Source organism: Pristiophorus japonicus, chromosome 17 (genome assembly GCF_044704955.1).
Source record: "Pristiophorus japonicus isolate sPriJap1 chromosome 17, sPriJap1.hap1, whole genome shotgun sequence".
Taxonomy (NCBI): domain Eukaryota; kingdom Metazoa; phylum Chordata; class Chondrichthyes; family Pristiophoridae; genus Pristiophorus; species Pristiophorus japonicus.
Window position 1 is genome coordinate 10,393,096 of NC_091993.1, and position 11,687 is coordinate 10,404,782.

The 11,687-nt window shown below is 43.5% G+C and overlaps 1 non-coding gene across 1 annotated transcript; it reads right to left on the reverse strand.

Annotated features, from left to right (window-relative positions):
• Nucleotides 1–8,396: 8,396 nt before the first annotated feature.
• On the reverse strand, nucleotides 8,397–8,593 carry LOC139228356 (U2 spliceosomal RNA). Its single transcript, XR_011587544.1, has one exon. It is a non-coding gene; the product is annotated as a U2 spliceosomal RNA (small nuclear RNA).
• Nucleotides 8,594–11,687: the final 3,094 nt, after the last annotated feature.

An 11,687-nucleotide genomic window follows, 5' to 3' on the forward strand; every position in this document is an offset into this window, starting at 1 on the left:
GTGCAGAAACCAGGGCAGCCATCACCATTACAAACTAAACACGTAAAGACAAGGATTAGGTTGAGAAGTGTACATCTGTACTTTGTCCCAAGGTTGCATTTCAGTATCTCTTGTCCTCACAAGAGAGATAAGTGGAGGATGGTATGACTCAAACTGACACATCAGCGAAAATAGTACCCAGCATGAGCAAAGGTCAAATCGTGAAAAACACTGAGAATTGATATGAGGCCATATAGGCGGGGTCGAAATCATATCTTTGCTTTGAGTGACAAGGGCTTTTGACTATTCGAACCAATGAATGTATGTCACATGTATTGAAATGTCCGGCCTTGATGGGCTGAGTAACTGTATAAAAATCGTGTGTATTCTTTGTTCGAAGAGAGCAAGTGTGGACAGCTCAGCAGGAGGCTGACTACAGACTCAACTCTCCCTTGCAAGTAAAATAAACTACTTGTCTTTGAATCCTAACAGACTGTGTCGAGGTTAATTATTTTAATCTATGCATCAATTGGCGTAGTCGGCAGGATACCACCGGAAGACAAGACACCGATCGTGATGGACCATCACTACGTGAGTATTTTAATTACCACTCTCAATCCGATGTAATCCGTTGCATTAAGTGTGAGTCAAATGGGGTATTTGAGCAAATAAAGTGTCTGTTAAAGATCAAAACAAGTAAATTTGGGTAAGAATATGGTTTGGGTAGAATGTCTGCTACTGATGCAATGTCTGATGAATTGGGTCCGGAGGGATCGTTGGCAAGATTTTTTGCAGATAAGCACAAGAAACTATTTTTAAAATGAAAAGGGATGGGTGGGACCCGTCAGTGGAACTCGCCAAACAGAAGTTGTGCTGGGAGGCAGAAACCAAAGATAATTCCAGAATTTTGATAACATGGCAATGTCTGCGCTATAGTGAGAAAACGATGTAACGTGCAGGGTGGATAAGGGGGAACCAGTGGATGTGGTGTATTTGGTTTTCCAGAAGGCATTCGATAAGGTGCCACATAAAAGGTTACTGCACAAGATAAAAGTTGCAATAAAGGCCAACATTCCATTTGCTTTCCTGATTACTTGCTGTACCTGCATACTAATTATTTTGTTTCTTATACAAGAATCCCCAGGTGCCACTCTATGCAGCATTTTGTAATTTTTCTCCATTTAAATAATTTGCTTTTTTCCCCTGCCAAAGTGGATAACCTCACACTTTCCCACATTATACTCCATCTGCCAATTTTTTGCCCACTCACTTAGCCTGTCTATATCCCTTTGCAGATTTTTTTTTTCCTCCTCACAACTTGCTTTCCCATCCATCTTTGTATCATGAGCAAACTTGGCTTCATTACACTAAGTCCCTTCATCCAAGTCATTAATATAGATTATAAATGGTTGAGGTCTCAGCGCCGATCCCTGGTGGCTCCCCACTAGTTACTGTTTGCCAACCAGAAAATGACCCATTTATCCCGACACACTGTTTTCTGTTAGTTAGCCAATCCTCTATCTTGTGCAATAACCTTTTATGTGGGACCTTATCGAATGCCTTCTGGAAATCTAAATACACTACATCTACTGGTTCCCCCTTATCCACCCTGCACGTTACATCTTCAAAGAACTCCAGCAAATTTGTCAAACATGATTTCCCTTTCATAAAACCATGCTGACTCTGCTTGACTGAATTATGCTTTTCCAAATGTCCTGCTACTGCTTCCTTAATAATGGACTCCAGCATTTTCCCAACAACAGATGTTAGGCTAACTGGTCGAAAGTTTCCTGCTTTCTCTCTTGGTTGGCTCGATAATGGGTGCTAGTCAGTGGAGCAGTCTCTCCAGTACTTTATAACAAGTGGAAAGTAAGGAGATAGGGTAGTAACTGGAGGCTCCACAAGCATTCTTCCCTTGCTTTAGGAGGGCAATTATTTTAGTCTCCCTCCAAATACCGGTTGCTAGTACCTCAGAGAAGAAGGAGGTCAACCATCTCTTAGCTTTGGGTCCCAGGGCTTTTAAAAATTCTGGATAAACCCTATCTGGACCAGCAGCTTTTCCAGATTTGGTTGTCAACAGGGCTGCATTTAATTTGTCCAAGGTGAATGGATCAGACATAGTTGACGATCTTGATGCTGTCATCAAGTTTTTCGTATGTTGCTGCTACACCTGGTATCGAAATTCTTTGTCCACCAGACCCTTTGATGTTTGTATCAAGTGGGATGCAATGATGGTCGTCCTGTGTTTATAGGTGGGGTTTTCCCTGCCAAGTTGACGGAGCAGGGCCCATGCTTTCCTGTTGGAGTGAGTGAAGTTAGTCTTCTCCACAAGGCTCCTCCACCTTTCATGTCTCGCCGAGTTCAAGGACTCTAGCATTGAGGTGGCTGTGGCTGGGATCTTGTTCAGCGAATACTCCTGATAGAGAGCCTCGCTTTCTTCCATCCAACAAGAAACATATGTCTTTCTAAACCCCCGAGGTATACTGCATTTTGTGGCAACTTTAATAATTACTATAAATCTGTTGAAGGCATTGGTGTTTGACGGAATCCACCTGATATTGGTGTCAACTGACCTTTGGAAGGTTTCCCAATCTGCTTTTTTGAAGTTCCATCGTGGTTGCGGTGTTGATGTAATGACAGAAATTTCGATGCCAGCATTGATGATTAAGGGTCTGTGTTGACTCTTGGGGAAGTCATTAAGAACAGTTCTGGAGGTGATGATTGGGTTTCCTTTGCTGTCTTCAGAGAGGAAACATATGTCTGGGTTATATTCTCTCTGCCACCTTGACAAATGAAACATACCTCAATCTTTGGCATCAAAAAGGAGGAATTTATTCTCTAGTGAAGCCCACTGTACAATTGCTTCTTCATTATAATTGACATCTGCATCACCCCACATTGTGTGGTGGCTGCTAAAGTCTCTGAGATGGATGGATGGATGTCGGCTAGGAGGGTGTGGTGGGTCAGACCACTCTATGAGTGATGGTTTGTAGACATTGGAGATTGTTAGCTCTCCGACACATACTGCTGTAGTGAAAATTCTGGCAATACTGGTATGCTTGAGTTCGGTGCAGCCTTTGATGCCTTGTTTGACATAGCACACCAGGCCATATTTGGGATGGTTACTGCAAGCAATTCAGTCAAAACCTATTATACTTCCTCTTGTGTCGAATTGGTGGATGTGTTCGATGTGTGTTTCTTCAAGAACCTGGACAACAACACTGTGTTTCTTGAGTAATCTTTCGAGATATTCACATTTTGAACGAGAGTTGCCTTCGATGCTAAGTTGGCATATTCGGATAGTTGGCCCTACATGCAGTTTTCTTTGGTCCTGGAGCGGAATGTTCGATTTACTTGGTTTGCTACTGGAGTTCAATTTATCGACAAGTTCGGTGTCCTTTGAGACGACATTAATTATAGGGTGAGCCATGAGAAGGCTGTCATCATCCACCTCCCCTCTGTTACTGACCATCACAGCGTCCTCTTGGTCACAATGCTGAAATAAAAGCCCACCACAAAGCAAACTTTCCAATCCAACTTTATCCATATTTGCATCCAATACTACATCAAAAATTCAACTAGTCATCCTTCTGCATTCTCTTAGTATCTTGCATGTGGTTTTGCCTATCCTAGTGCTCTTACGCAGTGCTACCCCAGTGGCTGCAGCATGACGGATGGTGACTTTCAGCGGGGGAGACTGCAGCCGGTCTTGCACAACGACCTCAAGAAGTTGGTGGCTGGGAGAGTGAAATCGAGTGAATGTTTTTCTTTTTCTTCATTCTCTTCTCCCTCTTCTTGGTCAACCATTGGCTGGGCAGGTTGGATTTTTTGGGTGTCTGAAATGAGGAAGGCTAGGGTTGTGCTGAGGGGAGGAGAGGGGGTAAAGCAAGAGGTGCATGCTTACATCATGTGCAGCTTGTAAATCAGCAGATATTGTGAGATGAGTGGAAAGTGGAATGTGAGAAGGAGGATAAAGAATGAGGATACTGGCATCTTGCATTCTTTCAGCCCCACCACTGGCCAAGAGCTCAGCCATGTTCCTGCTAAGAATGGCCAGCACCGTCTCCTCCAAGGGGGTGAGTTGAAGCTAGGAATGTGAGGTATGCCTCGTGTTTGGTCGAGATTTGGTAAGTGAGTGAGTTGTGCATTGAGCAGTGCGTTTGGCTAGTGGTGCAGTTGGCAGGAGACTGCTTTTGAAGATGCATTCACTGACCTTGACCATTTGTCTAAGGTCATGAAACTTCTTGGGCACTGGAGCCAGGTCCGGGGGTGACACTACTGGCAGTGACCAGCTTGGCGATCTGGTCGCACATACTTTTTTCTGGAGGGCTTCTGGCCCCTTGGGGGTAGAGGACCTCTCTTCCAGTGTTCATACCCTGCACAAATCTCGAGAACTTGAGCCCCTTTTGAGCGCACAGCCTGTCAGCAGCATGTTCACTGCTGGGTTGTATGGTACAATCATTATAATTAGCAGGCAGCACAAATTTGACGTGTTGCTTGAGCTACTTAAACGGGCGCAGGCATATCGCACATTGTGGTGGCCATGCCCATTTTTCAACGTTATGGAATTTCACCCTCTCAGTTGAGTTTTTATGATAATCCTGTATGTTTTAATGGTCACTTTCTGGTGCTTCCACAAATGACCAGGTTTATTGAATTCAATGTGACACATTGCTATGGCAGAATTTAAACTATGAATTGCTAGTCCAGTACCATAACTATTAGACTAACATACCCACATGTCCAAGAACAGGTAAGCTGCTCAAGGTCTCGGAATAAACAGGCTTGAAGGGTTAAATGGTCTTTTCTTGGTCTATATTTCCTTATGTTCTATGTCACTGATATTACACAGGTGTGATCCCAAACTGATGTCATGTCCCATCCCATCTTCCTCTCCCTTCCCCTCCCCTCCAGCAGCAGCTCACAATTTTATGTCACTCTTTTCCCATTCACTTCTCTGGCAGCCCACATTTTATTCTTTTGATGATTTTGTCCTCTATTCCATTTTTGGTGGAGGAGACATAGAAACATAGAAACATAGAAAATAGGTGCAGGAGTAGGCCATTCGGCCCTTCGAGCCTGCACCGCCATTCAATGAGTTCATGGCTGAACATGCAACTTCAGTATCCCATTCCTGCTTTCTCGCCATACCCCTTGATCCCCCGAGTAGTAAGGACTACATCTCACTCCTTTTTGAATATATTTAGTGAATTGGCCTCAACAACTTGCTGTGGTAGAGAATTCCACAGGTTCACCACTCTCTAGGTGAAGAAGTTTCTCCTCATCTCGGTCCTAAATGGCTTACCCCTTATCCTTAGACTGTAACCCCTGGTTCCGGACTTCCCCAACATTGGGAACATTCTTCCTGCATCTAACCTGTCTAACCCCGTCAGAATTTTAAACGTTTCGATGAGATCCCCTCTCATTCTTCTGAACTCCAGTTTATACAAGCCCAGTTGATCCAGTCTTTCTTGATATGTCAGTCCCGCCATCCTGGGAATCAATCTGGTGAACCTTCGCTGCATTCCCTCAATAGCAAGAATGTCTTTCCTCACGTTTGGAGACCAAAACTGTACACAATACTCCAGGTGTGGCCTCACCAAGGCCCTGTACAACTGATCCAGAGTCTATGGAATGTTGGAAAATGACTGTCAATGCATCCGCTATTTCCAAGGCCACCTCCTTTAGTACTCTGGGATGCAGACCATCAGGCCCTGGGGATTTATCAGCCTTCAATCCCATCAATTTCCCCAACACAATTTCCCGACTAATAAGGATTTCCCTCAGTTCCTCCTTCTTACTAGACCCTCTGACCCCTTTTATATCCGGAAGGTTGTTTGTGTCCTCCTTAGTGAATACCAAACCAAATACTTGTTCAATTGGTCTGCCATTTCTTTGTTCCCAGTTATGACTTCCCCTGATTCTGACTGCAGGGGACCTACATTTGTCTTTACTAACCTTTTTCTCTTTACATATCTATAGAAGCTTTTGCAGTCCACTTTAATGTTCCCTGCAAGCTTCCTCTCGTACTCTATTTTCCCTGCCCTAATCAAACCCTTTGTCCCCCTCTGCTGAGTTCTAAATTTCTCCCAGTCCCCAGGTTCGCTGCTATTTCTGGCCAATTTGTATGCCACTTCCTTGGCTTTAATACTATCCCTGATTTCCCTTGATAGCCATGGTTGAGCCACCTTCCCTTTTTTATTTTTACGCCAGACAGGAATGTACAATTGTTGTAGTTCATCCATGCGGTCTCTAAATGTCTGCCATTGCCCATCCACTGTCAACCCCTTAAGTATCATTCGCCAATCTATCCTAGCCAATTCACGCCTCATACCTTCAAAGTTACCCTTCTTTAAGTTCTGGACCATGGTCTCTGAATTAACTGTTTCATTCTCCATCCTAATGTAGAATTCCACCATTTTATGGTCACTCTTCCCCAAGGGGCCTCGCACAACGAGATTGCTAATTAATCCTCTCTCATTACACAACACCCAGTCTAAGATGGCCTCCCCCCTAGTTGGTTCCTCGACATATTGGTCGAGAAAACCATACACTCCAGGAAATCCTCCTCCACCGTATTATTTCCAGTTTGGTTAGCCCAATCTAAATACATATTAAAGTCACCCATGATAACTGCTGAACCTTTATTGCATGCACCCCTAATTTCCTGTTTGATGCCCTCCCCAACATCACCACTACTGTTTGGAGGTCTGTACACAACTCCCACTAGCGTTTTCTGCCCTTTGGTATTCCGTAGCACCACCCATACCGATTCCACATCATCAAAGCGAATGTCTTTCCTTACAATTGCATTAATTTCCTCTTTAACCAGCAACGCCACCCCGCCTCCTTTTCCTTTCTGTCTATCCTTCCTAAATGTTGAATACCCTTGGATGTTGAGTTCCCAGCCTTGGTCACCCTGGAGCCATGTCTCCATGATGCCAACCACATCGTATCCATTAACTGCTATCTGCACTGTTAACTCGTCCACCTTATTCTGAATACTCCTCGCTTTGAGGCACAGAGCCTTCAGGCTTGCCTTTTTAACACAGTTTGACTCTTTAGAATTTTGCTGCAAGGTGGCCCTTTTTGTTTTTTGCCTTGTGTTTTTCTGCCCTCCACTTTTACTCATCTCCTTTCTGTCTTTTGCTTCTGTCTCTATTTTGTTTCCCTCTGTCTCCCTGCATTGGTTCCCATTCCCCTGCCATATTAGTTTAACTCCTCCCCAACAGCACTAACAAACACTCCTCCTAGGACATTGGTTCCGGTCCTGCCTAGGTGCAGACCGTCCGGTTTGTACTGGTCCCACCTCCCCCAGAACCGGTTCCAATGCCCCAGGAATTTGAATCCCTCCCTGCTGCACCACTGCTCAAGCCACGTATTCATCTGAGCTATCCTGCGATTCCTACTCTGACTAACACGTGGCACTGGTAGCAATCCTGAGATTACTACTTTTGAGGTCCTACTTTTTAATTTAGCTCCTAGCTCCTTAAATTCGTCTTGTAGGAACTCATCCCATTTTTTACCTATATCGTTGGTACCAATGTGCACCACGACAACTGGCTGTTCACCCTCCCTTTTCAGAATGTCCTGCATTGATACTATGGAAACTTTCTGCCAAAGCTACACGATGCTTGATTGAAGAGCAAGCAAGTTTATATCTGCAAAATACACCTCTGAGTACTTTGAAAACTTTGTGGACTGAAGGTTTAGTGTCCCCCTTCCCTTTTATAGGGGGCACTTGTATATATATCTCTGGTTTTACTGCCCAAAAAAACCCCCCACAAAAATCACAAAAAAAAACAAAAAAAAAAGGGCATGTGAAAAGTGCTTGGAATGTCCCCCAGATCTGAGGGCACTTGACTTAAATGTTTAATTTTGTTTTCAAAAGAGTTGTGGACTGAAGGATTATTTTCAGCTGCTCTGAAGTGTTACCTATTTACCCTACCATTCCTAGCATCCACGGCAGAAATGGTGGTAGATTAATTTACAAGTGACAGATCACCAATTTCTGCATAAATACAGTGATTAATTTGCATTGTAGTAACTTGTTTTTGACTCAACAAATAAATTTGCAGCTAGAGGATTAATCACAATTTCTACAAATAGAGAATACCAAGTTGGCATTTTGGGAACAGATTGGCTGATTTACTGTCAAAATGACTTGAGTGCTTCGGAGGAGTAAAATATCTGTACCATAAAATCCAGGCAAGATAAATTTGTGTTGGAAAAGCCTTCTTGCATTGAAGAATATTTTTTTATTTTATTTTAATCGTAGCCAATCTTTCCAATTCTTTGTCAGATCACAAACGCCAGAGGTCACCTTGCACACATCAAGGATCACCCTGCGCTAATGCTCTTAACCAAAAGGCCTAGAGCCCAAGCACCGTTCCTGGAAGTACTGCAATACCAGGTTCGTGCCATGGAGGTGGATGGGTCAGCAACCCCACACACCTCCGTGGAGGTGGATGGGTCAAGCCACCCCACCCACCTCCTATTTCCAAAAAGCATAGGAGAACCACCTTCCTGATCCAGGGAGAACCACGTTGGGGTCATGGTTACTCCCCTGTCAGGTCAGTTACGCATGATCTTAGCCAAAAGGCCGAGAAGCGATTGAAGAATATACTTCATAAAGTGATTTGGACACTTGTTTTAAAAGTAATACTTTGCCTGACACATATTGCAATTATATCAAAAATAAACCACACTCTTGAGTTGAAATGTCAGATGTCTTTCTCTTCCTTTTCCCCCACAACTTTCTCCCTTTCCCTCTCCTGAAGACACTGGGGTACAGTTTCACAAACCCCGAAACATTCTGGTACAGTGAATGTTAGGAAACTATTTGACCACCGCAGCTCGGCCTGATCCTGATATACATACAGGCACGATCTTAGTGGGGGAGGTGACTGGGTAGTAATGAAGAGCTGATTTTTTTCTCTTTTTCCTTCTGGTGTCAGACAGGCACTAAGGCCAATTGTTACACCCAACTGCTGCCAGCTGAGATCAGTTAGCTAAGCACAGACCAAATGTCGAACCTGAGATATTTTGGGCTGTATGGTTCAGCTGCACTTTATGCCGTGCGTGTTCCCACTGAGGCTCTTAGAAGTTGCTTTTCTAGAAGACCTAGATACAAAAATATTGAGTTTTCATTTTTTGAAGCAATAGAGTTTTGTTTTTCACTTTTCCAAAATATTTTAGGTGGAATCATTTTTCATGTGTGCCTTTATGTACGCGCAGTATGAGAGAAATAAGAATCAGCAGAACTGCAAGTACAGTACTCCCATTTTTGGTGCTTTACAAAGGATTACAAATTATTTACGCACAGAAACAGGCCATTCGGCCCAACAGGTCTATGCCAGTGCTTATGCTCCGCACAAGCCTCCTACCTTCTTCACCTAACCCAATCAACATATCCTTCTACTCCTTTCTCCCTCATGTGCTTATCTCATCATAGGCAGTCCCTCGAACGAGGATGACTTGCTTCCACGAGTTCACAGGTGTTTCGATGAAGGACCCGATGTTCTCGTCCTGAACTCCAATTGAGGGGGTGGAAGATGCCTGTGCATGAATTTTTTTTGATATGTGGTGACTGTTGCACACCAGCCACCACATGGGCTTGATAGAGCTAGGTCTTCATCCAGTGGCAAGGGTTAACCAGGACAACTAGAGACCTGCACGGACCCTAGCGCGCACATATCGCAGTGTGGGCTGGCCCATGCTGCCCCTTAAATGCATCTATACTGTTCGCCTCAACTGCTCCCTGTGGTAGCGAGTTCCACATTCTAACCATTCTCTGGGTAAAGAATTTTCTCCTGAATTCCCTGTTGGATTTATTCGTGACTATGTTATATTTATAGGCCCTAGTTCTGGTCTTGCCCGCAACTGGAAACATCTTCTCTACGTCTACCCTTTCATAATCTTAAAGACCTCTATCAGGTCACCCCTCAGTCTTCTCTTTTCTAGAGAAAGAGCCCCAGCCTGTTCAATCTTACCTGATGGATATAACATCTCAATTCCAATATCATTCTAGTAAATCTTTTTGGAACAGAATGATATCATTGCTGTTTTCTTTTGCTATTGTGATTGTTCTAATTCACTGATTCTGTTTGTCTTCTTTTAAGTCACTCATCTGAATTGCATTTTGCGCTCCGTAAGATATCCTGTATCAGTAACATGATACTGATTTCCAGCTTTTTACAGACAGCAGCTGTTCTACTGTCCAAATATAATCATTTCTGTCCCAGCAGAGGTACTCAGCCTCTCCGTCTAATATACATTTGGAGTAGTCTACTAAACAGCTTTTTCTTTGTACAGGGTACCCATTAACCACATTTTGAGAAGCTGTTCAAGGTTGTTGCAATCTCTTTGTTTGGAATCCATTATTAAAGTTGCACATTTTAACTACATTGTTATTGACAAATTGTGAATTAATGTGCATCTATTAATTTCAATAAAACCAATTAAAATATGTGCACTAATACTACAAATTATGCTTTACATAATGAAAACACCAAAAAGCAACAATTTCTTAAATATCTTGCACATGTTAAGTTCTCTTCCCAGCAACATTTTAAACTCACAATTTGTGAGATTGATATAATTAAATTGCATTTCTAATTATTTGTGAAATTACTGTAGTGCTTTTTAAGACCCTAGTAACAGACATATAGCAGTATAACAGTTAAGGGTTCCAGTTAGTTTATTGTGGCAATTTAGTTCATTGTGGCAGATATTTATTATTTGTGTCCATTATTTAACAATTTACTGGTCGATTTCTACTGCCAGGTTCAAACTGCAGTCAAGTGGTTTGGACTCCTCTTCTGCCAGTATGAACATTTCCCCTTTTAGCTACAGCTTCCATTAGACATGATGGGAACTGAATTGGATAACCCTGAAAATCAGACACGGGGATCGTGATGCGTGATTAACCCATGCACGTTGACTGAAATGCAGGCAGCCGCCAACTTCGTGCTGCCTGCTCATTAAAATGATTTCCATGTGCAGCCAGCACTGTTCATTGGCTGCACGCATCAACAGGGGGCCTGAAGTCGTAACTTCCTAGCACTTTTGAAGTTAGCCTGCACTGCTTAAAGCTAGCCTGCACCTCTTAAAGGGAAAGCACTTTGTGGCTGGAGCAGGTGCTGGAGTTGTGCAGGAAGTGAATTTGATCTGGGAAACAGTGAAGAATGGCACAACATGGAGAGAGAGGGCTGCAAACTTTTCCAACGCTGCACTGGAGGTCTTGGTGAAGAATGTGGAAAGGAGGAGCGATGTCCTGTACACACAGAGGGCCAGGAGATCCTCCAGACATTTGATGAGAAGGCAGTGGTAGCAGATAACCGTGGAGGTCAATGCCAGGGGTTTAACCCCGAGGACCTGGATGCAATGGCGCAAGAAGTTCAGTTACCTCACAGGAGTGGTCATAGTCAGTGAATGCATCTTCAAATGCCATATCCTACCAAGTGCGCCACTAGCCTCAGCCACTCTTCAATTCACCATACCCCCATCACTCATCTACCAACAATTTCTGTCAATCAGAACTCATACCTAACATTCATATGCTCCATTGCACCTTCACGCACTTAGCACTGCTGCGAGCCTCACATCTCACAATTTGCACACTGCCAGCTAATCAGTCATGACAGGCACATCACCTAAACCAATTCCACAAAACTTCCCTCTCTCTTGCATGACAAGGTGGTGCACAA